Source organism: Lolium rigidum, chromosome 1 (assembly GCF_022539505.1).
Source record: "Lolium rigidum isolate FL_2022 chromosome 1, APGP_CSIRO_Lrig_0.1, whole genome shotgun sequence".
Classification (NCBI taxonomy): Eukaryota; Viridiplantae; Streptophyta; class Magnoliopsida; order Poales; family Poaceae; genus Lolium; species Lolium rigidum.
The window spans coordinates 6,298,783-6,317,538 of record NC_061508.1 but is presented as its reverse complement, the minus strand read 5'-3'; the positions used below and the strand labels follow the sequence as shown (position 1 = coordinate 6,317,538).

Genomic DNA, 18,756 nt, shown 5'->3' with positions numbered 1-18,756 from the left:
GCATACTTCACCGGAATGATCGTCCCGTTCCCGGCCGGAAGCTAGGCTGATTGTCCCTCCTTTTGAAATTCGGTCACCCTTTTTCGCTTTGCTTTTGGTCGTACGTGGTAGGTTGGTTGCAAGGCTGGAGGTAGCAACTAGCAAGACGTAAGGGCATCTCCAACGGGGCGACCCATCCCGCGCTCGCGTGTCCGGATAGGTCCAGCCGGACAAAAACCCGGCCCAACGCGGGGACGCACCGCAAAAGCGGACGGCCGCGGCGTCCGGAACGATGCAAACGATGGCACGCGGCGTCCTCGCGTGTCCGCCCTGTCCGCGTGGCTGCCCACCTGTCGGTGCCCCAGTCCTATTAAATGTGGACTGGGGAAGGGGACTGTCCCTATCCAGTCCCCACTTTTCACTCCGGCCGCACGCGCGAGCTCGAAGCTTCCGCGCCGCCACGGCCCCGAAGCGCGAGTTCGAGCCGTCCGCCAACGACCACGAGGCCGGCAGCGCGCCGGCAAGTCGCGCCGCCGGCGTTCACAATGGGGCCGCCGGCGCCTCCCGGACGCGAGCGGATCTACGTCACCGTAGCGGTGGCGCGGATGTTCCGGGACGCCGGCGTCCCAATGCCGTGGGAGGACGTGCACCTCCCCACGGCCGGCACCTCGAGCCCGGATCGGGTTCCGGTGCCGCCTATCCCGAGCTTCGGCCGCGCCCGCTCGCCGAGATCCGGAGGCGCCGAGCTCAGCTGCCGGCGGACCTCCAGCAGGACCCCGCGTACGGCGACGCAAGTCCCAACTGGGACTTGTGGTTCGAGGTGGAGCACGACGCGCGCCGGCGCACGTGCTTCACATCCGCGACGGCGCGGCCTCGCACGCAGCCAGGCACACCGGCTAGGCGGGCTGGCCGCCGCCCCGGTGGCCTCTACATCAACGAGCCCGCGCCCCAGCCCCAGCCGCAGCCCCAGGAGGAGGAGAACGACCCGGAGCTGCAGGCGGCGCTCGCGGTGTCCCGCGAGCGACGAGGACCTCGACGAGCCGGCCAAATGGCCGCACCTCGCCGAGGCGCCGCGCGCCTCCGCGCCGGAGGAGGCGGCCGTGAAGGCCCGGGAGGACGCCCGGGCGGAGGCGTGGGCCTTCCCCAGCCGGCGCGCCGTCGGGGAGGAGGCTACGCGTCGGGCGGCGCTCCGGGAGGAGGAGAGCGCCGGGCCGCGCGGCCGGCGGAGGAGGAGCGCCGGCCACGCAGCCGCGGCGGAGAGCAGCTCCGGCTGGAGTCCGCACGGAGGCACGGCCGCTCGGGCCGGCGAGCCCGCCGAACCCGCACTCCCCCTGGGAAAGGGCGCAGTGGGAGCCCTGGCCGGAGTCGCCGGTGCCCTCCGGCGTGTCGAGCCGGAACAGCGCGTCGCCGCCGGGGGGCGTCGTCGTCATCGACGCCGACGATGACGAGTACTACTGGGAGTAGTACTGCCGGCGGCCACCGTGCTCGCAAACCCTGTCTAGGGTTTTTTTTTTAGGTTAAAGCTCATATAGGGCTTTCTTTTGTGTAAAAATTGCCCAAAATAGGGCTAAGTTTAATTAACCACTACTTTAATGTTCTTTTTGGCTGTTTTCCTTTTTTATTTTTATTTTTGTTATTTTAATTACATATGCGGTGCGTCCGCGCGTTGGACGCAGCGTGCGACCCAAACGGACACGCGGACGCGGGCCACTGTCCGGGTGTCCGTTCGGCCACCCAAACGGCCCAAAACGGACGGCCCAGCGCGTCCGTTTGGGTCGCGCCGTTGGAGATGCCCTAAGGGAACCGGCACTCCTCTGCTACCAAGTACGTGGCTCATGGACAATGTGTGTGTGTTGCGTTGCGTGTGCCTTGATAGCTCTTGGCATTTGACCGGCATCGTTGCTCTTCACCTCATCACCATTCTTCGGTTCGACGAATTAATGGCTCGAGCTTATCTGTTTGTTTATTTGTTTATTTGTTTGTTTGTTAGTTTGTTCCTTCCTGCAATGAAGTGGACTGGCGTGGAATGTGTCCACTTTGCGTGCGGAGACTGAGGTCCATTGTTGACGACCAACTCGTGGTAGAAATTAGACCGGAGCAGCACATTCCCGCTCCATCCATCCATCCATGTATCCATCGACCATCGGAGTGTTCACTATCAAAACAAGTGGAACTTCCATATGTCGTTTCGTGTCTCTAATTGCCACGGTACAAGTGGACAATGACATATGTATATCATCGTTGTCGTCTTGGCCGTACCCATCCTAACGGAAAACCATTGCTTTAGATGGATGCACCTTTAGAAACAAAACAAAAAAATATCAGTATTTGTCTTAGTTTTCTTAGACAGAAGGCTCAAGCATAACCTTGCTTTAACTTAATGAAGCAATAACGGTGTACTATATATGCTCCTTAATTCACCATGCATGATCGATACAACCGCCATCTTAATAAAAATAAAACTACGAAATCCAAATAAGTGATACAGAAACAGACAACAACTAAGCAAGTGTGATCTAGCTACTTGACGCTGACGTTGTCTGAAAGTGACGGAGCAAGGATCTACTCCACGACAAAGTGGATGCATGCATGACCAGCAATATGCCCATACTTACCATGATTGTGTGTGATCTAGCTAGGTATTATATATACTTACCTCCGTTTCAAAAAATAAGGTGTCATCGTTTTACGTTTTTTTTTGACTAACTATTACTTCAAATAGATAAATATTTTTTTGTATGAAATTAGTATCATTAAAAAGTGTTTTTTCAATACGAATCGAACAATACTACTTACATATATATATAATATAATCAAGATTTGTTGCACAATTTTTACGGTCAAAGTTCGTCTTAGAATATGTGTGCGCCTTATTCTTTAAATCGGGATATAGTATATGAGTATGTTTAGATTTTAGTCGACTTAGATTTAACTAGATCCGAGGCACTTATATATATGGGTATGTTTAGATCTTAGTCAGATTTAGATTTATTACTAAATCTGAGGCACGTGATGTCGTTTAAGTCTGCACGATTCTCAAAGAGAATTCAAGGGTTTATTTTTATCACAACTAGCAAGGTGGCCCTCTCAATGCGAGGGCACCAACTTTAGTTTTTGTAAATATATATGAGTACCCTCTTTAGTGTGTCAAAACGTATCTCTATTATTATATATAAGTCGGTTAAAAGTAAGAATTTTAATTCTACTTTTATCTGATATTTTTACCTCTCTGTTTGTAACAATATACGAAATTTCATGTTGCTGTAAATGAAGACACATGGACAATCTGCAATCTGCAACTTCGAAAATTATTTCAGTTATTGTGAAAGAAATAAGGATATACCTTTTATCTCAGATTTATCTATCTTACTTTTTATTTCATGTTTTAAAAATATATTTTACACATCAATAACAACATCATATATTTATTTCATGTTTTAGTAATATATTTTACACATCAATAACTCAAAGTACGTACCCTAGAAATTATGTTTTCATACTTCCTCTGTCCCAAATTTCATGGGGCAAAATTATCTAGATTTGGATTTATTTATACCCTGCAATACATTTAGATACATGTGTATATAGAAAAATATGTGACAATTAATTTGGGACGTATGGAGTATATCGTACTATAATCCCTTTGTCCAAAATAACTGATTTCACTTTGTCTAGATATGATTGTATCGAGTTGTATTTTAGTGTCTACATACATCCATATATGTATCTATAGAAAGTTGAGTCACTTATTTTTGGGCAGAGAAAGTATTATTAGTTGATATTGCTATATATGTATGTGAAAATCATTATAACCTTAGAGTCTCTCATATATATTCATTACAGCCAGGCTGTCACCATGGCGTACGTGCTACTCTTATTTCAGGACTCCCATGCATAAGAGAAAGTATCATTTGACGTATCGATCAGTTAATTCAGTTTGGTGTTTTTCTTTTACAAGACCGTATCGATCAACTTTAATTTTGAGTTAGCTTCTAGATTGTACCGGCATCGTTATGTAGCTCCTGATTTCTAGCTAAATTGAACCTGTAGATTTCAGAGCGTATGACTTGACATGGATGATCCAATCCAATTTCAGAGCGTATGACTTGACATGGATGATCCAATCAAAAAAATAAAAAATCGATCAGCTTCCAGCCGGGCAATTTGCTCTACACGCAGTATGCAATCAGAACTCTAGCTAGTTTTTTTAGAAAAAAATCTAGCTAGTTTTATAGAACACGGACTCCAATAGTTTGATTCCTAATAACCTGCTGAAATATTCAACGTGCAATATTTTTAATAGGACATAGAGTTTTAGAAATCTACGTGTGATTAAACAGTGGCATGATTAAATCTTTTTTTTTGCAAATCAAAACTGCTCAAATTTTATCTTATTTTCCTTCACAATCGACTCATACTATTTACAATATAGAATGTGTCAAACATACATAGAACATTGACTACACATAACAAATAGACTTTTATAAATTCTTGCCAATTTTTTTTAGATCTAACTATCAATATAACTTAGATGATGTGGATTAACCTTGTGCCTAAAAAAATCTCTTATATTACTGCATCACAACAGTCTTATTGTACGTCCGCTAGCACGTATTATGGGACTTGCTTGAGCTGACATGTGACCGTGAGTTTATTTATTTCTGCTTGTTGAGATATTTCTACGTCACCATGAACCTAAACCGTTTGGAAATCTGAAAAGCGGTTCAGGAAATCTTTTTTAGATATTTTGATTTCTACACAATCAAGCTTGCTTGTGTATTACATATGACTTTCCCAATAACGGCCAATCAAGTTTAATTATCCTACGTGCCTTAGGAGAGTCGTGTGTCCCTTAAAGAAACCTAACCGCACTCGGCATCTTTCTATGAATGATCCTACCTATATTATTCCTTTTTATCCCAAGTGAATAAGCCGATTGATCGTCACGTAACAACATTTTTTTGTTTCTTTTCATATTGCTTGCAAGCGTGTTGACACGTGACATGTTCTATCACTACTAAATCTCCACCTTTATACATGCTAGTTTTAGCGTGACAAATCTTTACCCTATTTTAATAATTGAATAATAGGTAGATATATATTTTTCTTTCCTACGGATGGTGTCCATGCGTGTCAAACATGACATGTCATGTATGTTTAATATGCGCTCGTACATGTTACGGAAAATCTTAAATGTTGACCATTAAATTACAGATCTAACAACTAAAATAATTCTAATGATGTGGATTAGCCTCGTGTCTCTATTTTAGCCCTCTGTATTTTGCTTGGACATGCCATGTATGTTTAATATGCGCTCGTACATGTTACGTAAAATCTTTAAATCTTGACTATTAAATTACAAATCTAGCAGCTAAAATAATTCTAATGATGTGGATTAACCTCGTGTCTCTATTTTAGTCCTTTATATTTTGTTTTTAGTATATAATAGATAGATATAGGTGCATCTAGAAAAATCTTTGTTTGCAGGTCACTTGATATTGACAACACGAATTGTGAGGCAAATTCACCGGCTCAGAAATCGACCTAGACATATCAGTATCTCATACGTCTGAGAATTAGCAATTCCATATATATATTGCCACATAGGCATACAGCGCACTTTGGTTAACAAAGGACTTTAGGTAACCATCACGCTAGCTGAGTGTCACTAGAGTGCTTATAATTGCCAGTGGCGACTTGTCGCTACCACTACACGTACGTACTTAACGAACTTGCACCAGCTTACACACATTTTGATTGATCACTGATTGATTGGTCTCTTACCTCATCATGCTCCTACCCTGTGATTTCTGTATCAAAAACGGAAAGGCAACCGGCCGCGTGGTTACCCAGAGTGCTTACTGGACAGAAACAAGTACCTGCAAATGCCAAAACACTGCCACTTATTTAGCAACAATTCCCGCTGATTGTAACCCCGAAAAGACGATTGATTTAGAGGTAATTGTACTAGACATACAAAAAGTTGTCATCCGGGTGCATATTCATACAAGTTCTTGTAACCTGTGATTTAGTGGTACAAATAGTTATCACTCGGGTGCAAAAACATACAACACCAATGATAACACGACATGTGTCCGCCACGCTGGCTCTGGCCCATCTCAAAATCTTTAGCAGAATGCCCCCTAACTTTCGACTCTTGACTCAATTCGTAGCAAAGTTTCTTGATTCAGTTAGAATGAAATCCCCAATTTCCTCTTCTAGCAGCGGAGGCAAACCCAAGCTGGGTGACGATTTGGGGGGTGAGCTGGGCGCCATGGGGATGCTGCTTCGTCAGCCTCTGCGCACGCCTCGGGGCCGTCGACGCCGCCGGCGCGCGCATGCAGTCCGCGCTCGCCGACCTGACGGACAAGGTCGCCGCCTTCCGTGCAATAGCGGCCGCCGCACTCGATGCCGTCCGCGCCGGGCTCGACCAGCGAGCTCCCGTGTCTGCTGCGCGCGAGCTCGTCCAGCTGCTGGTGGTCACGTCGCAATTTGTTCTCCAAGGTTTCCTGGACTGCTCATTCTATAACGCCGATGTGGCAGTTCGTCAGGTACAACAAACTCTGCATATTTATATACATGAACACAATGTCTAGGTTTCCAACTTGCAGCTGAATATTGGGTAAATTTATAAAAGTCGATCTTCAGTTTGTTGCTGTAGTGGTAAACTAAATTACTCATTTCTGAACTTCAAAGTGTGGTTCTACATCTGATGCAGGTATGGTGAGAATGTACTAGAAGCCAAGAGGAATCCTAATTGGACAAGTCTAGTTTGCCGTGGCATTTGAAATTGCAGTATTTGCAGAGCTAAGAGGGGATGGTTCTGTACAGGCATTGCATATAGGAAGTTGATTGTTTCTAGTGGTAGTGTAGTCTTATTGTTCATGTGTGAAAGATGTATGTGTGAAACTTGGAAAGGAATAAAAGATACCATGCTTCATTTGCTGGTGCGTATATATATATGTTTCATTTGCAGATACTACTAATTTTGAGTGCATTGTACAACACACCATCTATTAAACAGAGCAACAAAAAGATGGAAAGACCGTCAATATTATTTTGAGTGGACTTTGTGAAACATAGCAACAAAGCAAAGCAGGCACATCTTAATTGTTCTTCACAAATAAAAACTAGACAATATAGTGCATTGTAGAACACAACATATGTCAAACCAAAAGAAGTAAAGGCTAACAATATTATATGTTCATTACAAGACAAAGAGAAAATTAAGCGAAGACACTAGTACAAACAGCTCACTCAGGTGCATTTTGAGTGACTTGTATGACTTCCGCATCATCTCCAGCTACCATTTCATTAAGATCCGGCAACTCAGTTTGCCTCTGGTCAGCACCAAACAACATGTGATATGTTGATCCAGGTCCTGTGCGGTAAGTGTTTCTTCTGTTTCTTCCTCTTGGAGATGTTGTAGCTATGCTTCCTCCATCTTCTTGTGATTTTCTTTTAGCTCCTTTCCCTCTTCCTCTTGCAGGTTTTGATGCTGTTGGAGCAGTGCTTGGTCCAGCTTCATTTGACTTTTTTTTACTGCCATTTCTTCTTCCTACACCTCTGCCTGCTCCTACACTGGTATCTCTTCCCCTTCCTCTTCCACTTAATCCTCCTCTGGTTTGGGTAGTTGTCACTCTTGCAGATGAACTCATTAGGACTTGAGTGAAAAATCATTGCGATGAAAATCTTCTAAAGCAATAACCTATATGTCGTTGTTACAGTATGATGTCAGGTGGATTTTGCATGAAGTAAAAAACTCATCTAAGAAACGGTAGGGTTAACACTAATTTACACAAAGAAGATTCATAGATGGATCAATATAATGCGCACATGGGGACGGTCCCCAGATCAATGCATACTACAAAGAGGCCTCTACTAGAAAGCTAACAAAGGTACGATCACTTCTGCACTTTTCGCGTGAGACAACCATGCCTGTGTATACTAGAAAACAAGACACCATCTAAACCCAGATCAGTGCATAGATACTAGAAACCCAGATCAGTGCATCCTAGAAAACGGGACACCATCCAATCTGACGATTTCTGCAAGATTCATGCGGGAAACTATTCTAGATCATCTCGTTTCCTTACGGGGAAGGTTCACCCACAGCACCGATGAGATAAACCTGCATCGGCAACAGCATGAGGGACGAAGCTGCTCACCGTATTGCGGGGGATCTTCGCCCCATCCGCGGCGGCGTGGATGGTCGCCCATCGTCTGTTCGTCGATGTGTTCGTCTCCTCTGCCTCCTTCCCAGTGTGCGTCACCGGATCACGTTGTTCCTCTCTACAAGGAAAACGATCGTCAAAATAGGCAACTGCCAACTATCGCTACGACGCAAGGGAGAGCAGCAACAGTTGTTCAGCTAGGTACTGCGCCGAGAAATCGAAAGAGAATGAGGGGGCTTGTGCAAAAGATTTTGAGCTGGGCCAGATCCACCGTGGCGGACAAATGTCAGTTTCTCATTGGTGTTGTATGTTTGTGCACCCGAGTGACAACTATTTGTACCACTAAATCACAACCTGCAAGAACTTGTATGAATATGCACCCGGATGACAACTTTTTGTATACCTCATTGATTTACTTTGCCAGTGAGTGCTAGTCCCTTCATATTGGTTTATAGCTCTTACGCATGTACCTAGATGGCTAATTTAGCCTATACTACTAATCTAAACAATCATGAAAATTATACCATTAAAAATATAAGATTTAAGTTTCTAGTGATATAATTTTGTAATATATTTCTAATGTTAAGTTTGTCAAATCGACAACTTAGTGCTAAGTGTAAGACTAATAAACCGATATGAAAGGAGTATATATCATTCCGCAGACAAAAAAAAAGGGAGAAATTCATGAGCTAATTTCCGACTCGACAAAGAAAGATCAGGGCTAGCTGATGTTGTTAGCTTCCGACTGCGAGGGCCAGTGGCCACGTACAACCAGAGCCACAAATATAGGGATGACTGCAGATCATTCCTGGCCGGGCCAAAAAGGCCGTCTCCTAGACAGAAGGTGGACTGGTCGCGTGTCTGCTCCCGCCCTGTGTCGCAACGACCCACACCTACCGTCTCCTTGCCTCATGCATCGGTTTTAATGCCGGTCGCCTGACGGTCCTCTGTAACTGAAAACAAAGGAAGGGGGGGGGGGGGGGGATGAAAAAACGCATTTCAAATATCGCGGGAAAATCCACATCATATATGTAGATGAAATTTGATGCTCCGATTAAGCATCAAATATTACATAATCGTTACTGCAAACCTAAATTACATATTAGACCTAACTGGGTGGATAATTTGGAGCAAAAGATGGCCCGATTGGCCTAACTGCGCGGGGCGGTGCCAGTGGTGGCGGAGCATCAAGGCGGACGACGGCGTCGACGCGGGTGGAGAGCTTCACTCGTCGTCGTCAAGCTCGACTATCTCGAGCTTGACGCGGCGGACGCGCTCCTCCCGGCGCGCCGCCTCGTACTGATGGACTTGGCGGACGGCGTCCGCCTCCTCCCGGCGGAAGTGAGCGCGGGACTCCGCCTCGGAGATCGCCTTGACCTGTGCGACCATGGCGTCCTCCTCGTCGGAGCCGTGCACGTAATCTCCCGCGGAGAAGGTGGGCTCCCGCGTGGGGACAAGCTCCTCATCGTCGGGGCGGCTCGAACCGGCAGACGACGAGCCCTCGCCGCTGTTGCCGTACTTGGCGAGCTTCCTTGGGGGCGTGAGCCCCAAGTTCGTCCACCGGCGGGCGCTGCGCTTGCGCGCCCTCCTAGCGGTTGAACTTCCGGCGTTCCGCCTCCGTGCGGAACACGGGGGGACGTGGCGGCGAGTCCCCGCCGCCCAATCCAGCGCCGCACCCTGCAGAGCCACCTCGCGAGGCCATGCCATCATGGAGCTGGGGCGAAGGTGTGCTGCTGCGAGCTGGATTGCTCGACAGAGAGGAGGCTGGCAGCGGCGGAGCGACTGCGAGCGGGAGTAGGGTTTGGAAACCGAACTCCCCTCCGCGGCCCGTTTTAATACGGGACGGCCGCTGATTTTCTTGGGCCCCAAACTCGTTTTACGGGCCAGACCGCGAGTTCGGGTTCTGTTCTGGGCTGCTTTCAGCCTGAACCCGTATTATCGAAATTATTCGGTTTCGGCCCGTTTTTCGGTTAATGTTAGAGATGCTCTAATGCCAGCCGTACCCTCATCCCCATCATCATAGTCGCCAATCCCCACTTCCATCCACTTCCAGTCCGAGCTCAAACCCTAGCTGCTGCCCCACACTGCCGGCAACAAATGGTGAAGGAGGCGGGTGGCATTGGAAGAAGAGCTGCTAACACGACCACGAGGCTGGCTCAGCGATTTGCACAAAAATAACCCAAAAGTGAAAGAAAAGCATAGACTGACCCTCCGGCGAAACTATTTCACTCATCTAACCCTTTTGTGTGGCGTCCCTCTCATGGGCGCCACACGTGCCCATGTGGTGCCCGTGCTGCCGGCGCCACAAACCCATCCGACGTGACTCGTCGACGCTGAGCTGGTGAGCCGATCCGACGTGGCAGGTCGTGTGGCGCCGCTCTCGCCGACGCCACACTTTGAAAGTGTGGCGCTGATACGTCCATTTTGCATCACTATTTTATATCATAATTTACTGTTATTCATTGATATATTTCATATTTAGAGATGATACTTATGTTATTTCATCTATTTTGCATGTTTCATGATTATTGGAGAATCGCGCACCGGAGTCAGGATTCTGCTGGAAAAAGCACCGAAGTAGCCGAAAGGAGGAGCCGAGGAGGGCTGCCATGGGGCCCCCCTCATAGGCCGGCGTAGGCCCTGCCCTGGCCGCGCCGCCATGTGGGGAGGGGGCCCACAGCCCCCTCTGGCCTCCTCTCCTTCGCGTACTTCTTCGTCCCGAAAACCTAAGCTCCAGAGGATAGTCGCGAAGAGTAACAGCCGCCTCTGCGGGGCGGAAAACACCAGAGAGAAAAGAACTCTCCGGCAGGCTGAAATCCGCCGGGCAAATTCCCTCCCGGAGGGGGAAATCGACGCCATCGTCACCGTCATCGAGCTGGACATCATCTCCATCATCTTCATCATCATCACCGCCATCTCCACCGCTGCACCCCGTCACCGCTGTAACAATTAGGGTTGGATCTTGATTGTTGGATAGGGGAAACTCTCCCGCACTACAAGAAAAGTTGCCATGGCCGACAAAGTTGAAGTCGCGCCGTGGTTGCTGGTGTACCATGGCCGACGATTTTGGTCCCTCCGTGGTGCATGTCAAAACTTTTTTTTTCTCGTTTTTGAGGCCACCTAGCCCGACGAAAGCGGCCAAAACATCGCGTATGGTGGCCCGGGACGTGGTGCATCGCGAATTCTCGGGTTCGCCGGCCGAGTCAACGCAAATCCGCACCGCCGAGGGATGTAGGGCCCAGATGGCAGCCTCTCTGGCATTGTTTTTTTCTCGATCGCGCCATCTCGTTCAACGTTCTCCGATCGAGCCGTTTACGATGCAGGATCATGGGTCCCGCATGTCATCCTCTATGAACCAAAATTCTTTCTATTCTTGGATTTTTTTTGACCCCCTGATTTCTGGCTACTTCCTTTTCTTTTGATCCCTTGCCGCCTTGGAAACGTTGAGACCGCTGCTGCTAAATGGGACCCGCATGTCATCCTCTATGTGCAATCAACTTTCTTTTCTTGGAGTTTTTTTGGCACCTCAAATTTGGTCACTTGCCTTTTTCTTTCGATCCCCTGCCGCCTCTCAAACGGTGATACCGCTGCTTGCTAAATGGGACCCGCATGTCATCCTCTATGTACTATAAAACTTTCTTTTCTTGGAGTTTTTTTTGGCACCTCAAATTTGGTCACTTGCCTTTTTCTTTCGATCCCCTGCCGCCTCTCAAACGGTGATACCGCTGCTGCTAAATCGGACCCGCATGTCATCCTCTATGTACTATAAAACTTTCTTTTCTTGAATTATTTTTGGCACCTCATATTTGGTCACTTACCTTTTTCTTTCGATCTCATGCCACGTTTTAAACGTTGAGGAACCTGCAGGCTCATGGGACCCGCATGTCATCCTCTATGTACTATAAAACTTTCTTTTCTTGGAGTTTTTTTTGGCACCTCATATTTGGTCACTTGCCTTTTTCTTTCGATCCCCTGCCGCCTCTCAAACGGTGATACCGCTGCTGCTAACTCGGGACCCGCATGTCATCCTCTATGTACTATAAAACTTTATTTTCTTGCATTATTTTTGGCACCTCATATTTGGTCACTTACCTTTTTCTTTCGATCTCATGCCACGTTTGAAACGTTGAGGAACCTGCAGGCTCATGGGACCCGCATGTCATCCTCTATGTACTATAAAAGTTCATTTTCTTGGTTTTTTTTTCACCCTCTGATTTTTGGCAATTTCTTTTTTCTTTTGATCCCCTGCCGCCTCTCAAACGGTGATACCGCTGCTGCTAAATGGGACCCGCATGTCATCCTCTATGTACACTCAAGTTTCTTTTCTTGAATTATTTTTGGCTCCTGATATTTGGTCACTTGCCTTTTTCTTTCGATCTCATGCCACATTTGAAACGTTGAGGAACCTGCTGGCTCATGGGACTCGCATGTCATCCTCTATGTGCTATAAAAGTTTATTTTCTTGGGTTTTATTTCACCCTATGATTTTTGGCTATTTCCTTTTTCTTTTGATCCCCTGCCGCCTTGGAAACGTTGAGTAAGCTGCTGACTCATGGGACCCGTATGTCATCCTCTATGTACAATCAACTTTATTTTTCTTTTGATCTCAAGCCGCATTTGAAACGTTGAGGCTCGCTCGCCGCTAATTGGGACCCGCATGTCATCCTCTATGTACAATAAAGTTTCTTTTCTTGGATTACCTTTGGCTCCGATATTTTGCCACTTGCCTTTTTCTTTCGATCTCATGCCGCCTTTGAAACGTTGAGTAAGCTGCTGGCTCATGGGTCCCGCATGTCATCCTCTACGAACAATAAAAGTTTCCTTTCTTGGAGTTATTTTTGACCCCTAATTTCTGGCTATTTGCCTTTTTCTTTTGATCTCCTGCCCCCTTTGAAACGATGACGACGCGGCTGGCAGGTCGGTCCCACATGTCATCCTCTGTGAACAATAAAAGTTTCCTTTGATGGATTTATTTTGAACCCCTATTTAATTTCGGGATATTTCCTTTTTTTTTCCTTTGATCCCCTACCGCCTTGGAATCGTTGAGGATGCTGCTGCCTCATGGGTCCCGCATGTCATCCTCTCAGAACGGTAAATGTTTCTTTTCTTGGATTTTGTTTACCAAATGATTTTTGGCTAATTTTTTTCTTTCGATCTCCTGCCGCCTTTAAAACGTTGAGGACGCTGCCGGCTCACGGGTCCCACATGTCGGCCTCTATGAACAATAAACACCGAGGATGCTTCGTTGCCTCATGGGTCCCGCATGTCATCCTCTTAGAACGAAAATGTTTCTTTTCTTGGATTTTGTACCAACATATTTTTGGTTTATTTTTTCTTTCCATCCCCTGCCGCCTTTAAAACGTTGACGACGCTGCTGGCTCATGGGTTCCCGATGTCAGCCTCCCCGTACAACAAACATATGATATCTTGATTATTTTGTACACAATAAACAGTGTATTGCGCTCTGAGCTATATCAAACGGATAATTAAATCTTTATTTTTACATAAAAAAACTTGTATGTTGAATCTCCTTGTTTTTTTGTCTTTGCGAAGCATAGAACTTTCCTGTTTTTTTAGAAAATTCGGAACTTTCCTGTTTTGGAGTGGGCTGAAATTGTACGAGTCAAAAGGCCAAGCAGGATAGTTCGAAGGCCCAGATGTCCAGATGCAGCCCAATTGAAATCTTTCTTCTTGGATTTTTTCACCCCCTGATTTCTGGCTACTTCATTTTTCTTTTGGTCCTGTGCCACCTTGGAAACGTTGAGACCGCTGCTGCAAAATGGGACCCGCATGTCATCCTCTATGTACTATAAAACTTTCTTTTCTTGGATTATTTTTGGCTCCTGATATTTGGTCACTTGCCTTTTTCTTTCGATCCCGTGCAGCCTCTCAAACGGTGAGACCGCTGCTGCTAAATGGGTCCCGCATGTCATCCTCTATGTACAATCAAGTTTCTTTTCTTGAATTATTTTTGGCTCATGATATTTGGTCACTTGCCTTTTTCTTTCGATCTCATGCCACGTTTGAAAAGTTGAGGAACCTGCTGGCTCATGGGACCCGCATGTCATCCTCTATGTGCTATAAAAGTTTATTTTCTTGGATTTTTTTTCACCCTCTGATTTTTGGCTATTTCCTTTTTCTTTTGATCCCTGCCGCCTTGGAAACGTTGAGTAAGCTGCTGACTCATGGGACCCGCATGTCATCCTCTATGTACAATCAAGTTTCTTTTCTTGAATTATTTTTGGATCCCGATATTTGGTCACTTGCCTTTTTGTTTCGATCTCATGCCACGTTTGAAACGTTGAGGAACCTCTGCGGCTCATGGGACCCGCATGTCATCCTCTATGTGCTATTAAAGTTTATTTTTCTTATTTTTTTTCACCCTCTGATTTTTGGCTATTTCCTTTTTCTTTTGATCCCCTGCTGCCTTGGAAACGTTGGGTAAGCTGCTGACTCATGGGACCCGCATGTCATCCTCTACGAACAATAAAAGTTTTTCTTTTTTGGAGTTATTTTTGACCCCTAATTTCTGGCTATTTCCCTTTTTCTTTTGATCTCCTGCCCCCATTGAAACGATGAGGACGCTGTTGGCAGGTCGGTCCCACATGTCATCCTCTATGAACATTAAAAGATTCTCACATGGCTTCTGATATTTGGTCACTTGCCTTTTTCTTGCGATCTCATGCCACGTTTGAAACGTTGAGGAACCTGCGGGCTCATGGGACCCGCATGTCATCCTCTATGTACAATAAAACTTTCTTTTCTTGGATTTTTTTGGCACCTCATATTTGGTCACTTGCCTTTTTCTTTCGATCCCCTACCGCCTCTCAAAGCCGTGATACCGCTGCTCCTTAAATGGGACCCGCATGTCATTCTCTATGTACAATCAAATTTCTTTTCTTGAATTATTTTTGGATCCTGATATTTGGTCACTTGCCTATTTCTTTCGATCTCATGCCACGTTTGAAACGTTGAGGAACCTGTTGGCTCATGGGACCCGCATGTCATCCTCTATGCACTAAAAAAGTTCATTTTCTTGGGTTTTTTTCACCCTCTGATTTTTGGCTATTTCCTATTTCTTTTGATCCCCTACCGCCTTTGAAAGTTGAGGACTCTGCTGCCTCATAGGTCCCACATGTCAGCTTGTATGAACGATAAAGCTTTCCTTTCTTGGAGTTTTTTACCCCTAATTTCTGGCTACTTTCTTTTTATTTTGATCTCAAGCCGCATTTGAAACGTTGGGACAGCTGCTGCAAAATGGGTCCCGCATGTCATCCTCTATGTACTATAAAATTTCTTTTCTTGGATATTTTTCACCCTCTGATTTTTGGCTATTTCTTTTTCTTTTGATCCCCTGCCGCCTTGGAAACGTTGAGTAAGCTGCTGACTCATGGGACCCGCATGTCATCCTCTATGTACAATCAACTTTTTTTCTTTTGATCTCAAGCCGCATTTGAAACGTTGACACCGCTGCTGCTAAATGGGACCCGCATGTCATCCTCTATGCACAATAAAGTTTCTTTTCTTGGATTATCTTTGGCTCTTGATATTTTGTCACTTGCCTTTTGCTTTCGATCTCATGCCGCCTTTGAAACGTTGAGTAAGCTGCTGGCTCACGGGTCCCGCATGTCATCATCTACGAACAATAAAAGTTTCCTTTCTTGGAATTATTTTTTACCCCTAATTTTTGGCTACTTCCTTTTTCTTTTGATCCCCTGCCGCTTGTGAAACGTTGAGGATTCTGCTGGCTCATGGGTCCCACATGTCAGCCTCTATGAACAATAAACATTTCCTTTCTTGGAGTTATTTTGACCTCTATGAACAATCCTGTGTCGCCTTGGAAACGTTGAGAATGCTGCTGCCTCATGGGTCCCGCATGTCATCCGCTCAGAACGATAAATATTTCTTTTTTTGGATTTTTTTACCAACTGATTTTTTTTTCCGATCCTCTGCCGTCTTTAAAAACGTTGACGACGCTGCTGGCTCATGGGTACCCGTACAAGAAACATGTGATATCTTGATTATTTTGCAGACAATAAACAATGTATTTCGCTCTGAGCTATTGCAAACGGAAAAAAATAAATCTTTAATTTTAAATAAACAAACTTATATGTTGAATCTCCTTGTTTTTTGTTTTCGCGAAGCATAGGACTTTCCTGTTTTGGAGTGGGCTCAAATTGTACGAGTCCAAAAGCGTCCAGCGAGGATAGTTCGAAAGCCCGAGAGGCCAGATACAGCCCAATTGAAATCTTTCTTTTCTTGGATTTTTTTGAGCCCATGATTTCTGGCTACTTCCTTTTTTTTGGAAACGTTGAGAACGCTGCTGCAAAATAGGACCCGCATGCCATCCTCTATGTACAATAATTTTTTTTCTTGGATTATTTTTGGCTCCTGATATTTGGTCACTTGCATTTTCTTTTGATCTCATGCCAGTCTTTGAAACGTTCGGACCGTTCTTTGCAAAATGGGACCCGCATGTCATCCTCTATGTACAATAAAAATTACTTTTCTTGCATTATTATTTTTGGCCCCTGATATTTGGTCACTTGTATTTTTCTTTCGATCTCATGCCATGTTTGAAACGTTGAGGAACCTGCAGGCTCATGGGACCCGCATGTCATCCTCTATGTACTATAAAAGTTCATTTTCTTGGGTTTTTTCACCCTCTGATTTTTGCTATTTCCTTTTTCTTTTGATCCCCTGCCGCCTTGGAAAAGTCGAGTAAGCTGCTGCAAAATGGGACCCGCATGTCATCCTCTATGTACAATCAACTTTCTTTTCGTGGCTACTTTCTTTTTCTTTTGATCTCAACTCTCAAGCCGTATTTGAAACGTTGAGACCGCTGCTGCAAAATAGGACCCACATGTCATCCTCACTGTAAAATAAAATTTTCTTTTCTTGGATTATTTTCACCCTCTGATTTTTGGCTATTTCCTTTTTTCTTTCGATCCCCTGCTGCCTTGGAAACGTTGAGGATGTTGCTGCCTCATGGGTCCCACATGTCATCCACTATGAACAATAAAAGTTTCTTTTCTTCGATTTTTTCACCCTCTGCTTTTTGGCTATTTCTTTTTTCTTTTGATCCCATGCCGCCTTGGAAACGTTGAGGATGCTGCTTCCTAATGGGACCCGCATGTCATACTCTATGTACAATAAAAGTTTCTTTTTTTGGATTATTTTTGGCTCCTGATATTTGGTGACTTGCCTTTTTCTTTCAATCTCATGCCGCCTCTCAAACGTTGAGTAAGCTGCTGGCTCATGGGACCCGCATGTCATTAACTATGTACAATAAATTTTCTTTTCTTGGATTATTTTTGGCTCCTGATATTTGGTCACTTGCATTTTTCTTTCGTTCTCATGCCGTCTTTGAAACGTTCAGACCGCTGCTACAACATGGGACCCATATGTCATCCTCTATGCACAATGAAAGTTTCTTTTCTTGGATTATTTTTGGCTCCTGATATTTGGCACTTGCCTTTTTCTTTCGATCTCATGCCGTCTTTGAAACGTTCAGACCGCTGCTACAACATGGGACCCATATGTCATCCTCTATGTACATTAAAAGTTTCTTTTCTTCGATTATTTTTGCTCCTGATATTTGGTCACTTTCCTTTTTCTTTCGATCTCATGCCGCCTCTGAAACGTGGAGTAAGGTGCTGGCTCATGGGACCCGCATGTCATCTTCTATGTACAATAAAGTTTTTTTCTTGGATTTTTCCCCCCTGATTTTTGGTCACTTGCCTTTTTCTTTCGATCCTATGCCGCCTTTGAAATTGAGTAGGCTGCTGGCTCATGGGTCCCACAGGTCAGGCTCTATGAACAATAAACCTTTCCTTTGTTGGATTTATTTTTTACCCCTAATTTACGGCTATTTGCCTTTTTCTTTTGATCCCACGGGGCCTTTAAAAACGATGAGGACGATGCGCTGGCAGGTCGGTCCCACATGTCTTCTTCTATGAATAATAAAAGTTTCCTTTGTTGGATTCGACCCCTAATTTCTGGCTATTTGCCTTTTTTTCTTTTGATCCTCTGCCGACTTTGAAATGATGAGGATGCTGCTGGCAGATCTGTCCCACATGTCAGCCACTCTGAACTATAAAAGATTCCTTTCTATGATTTATTTTTGACCCCTATTTTCGAGATACTTGCCTTTTTTTTGGATCTCCTACCGCCTTTGAAATGTTGAGGACGCTGCTGGCTCATGGGTCCCACATGGCATCCTCTTTGGACGATGAACCTTCATTTCTTGTTAATGACGGGTTTTTACGTATTATTTTGCGAGTCTAATACAAGCTCTTTCGCTCCAAGATCTTGCAAGTTAATAGAATAAATCATGGAATTATTAGGATATGTTTTAAATTTCAAATCCACTTTATGAATTTTTAAAAATACCGTGATCCGTGTGGGTATGGAGCGATCAAGGATTTTCATATTGGCCATGAGCGAGTTTCAAAAATTGCAACCGGATAATTCTAAATAAATAAAAACAACTTTTATGCAGAATCTCCGTGTTTTTGTTTTTTGCCATCATAGGATCTATGGTTCATTAGAAAAGGACCGAAATTGCATGAGCAGAAAAGCCTATTTCTAGTTATTGGGCTTC

The 18,756-nt window shown here is 45.1% G+C and overlaps 1 long non-coding RNA gene across 1 annotated transcript; it reads left to right on the top strand.

Annotated features, from left to right (window-relative positions):
* Positions 1-6,501: 6,501 nt before the first annotated feature.
* Positions 6,502-7,613, top strand: LOC124666598. The gene is made up of 3 exons (XR_006990945.1): positions 6,502-6,530; positions 6,698-7,367; positions 7,469-7,613. It is a non-coding gene; the product is annotated as an uncharacterized LOC124666598 (long non-coding RNA).
* Positions 7,614-18,756: the final 11,143 nt, after the last annotated feature.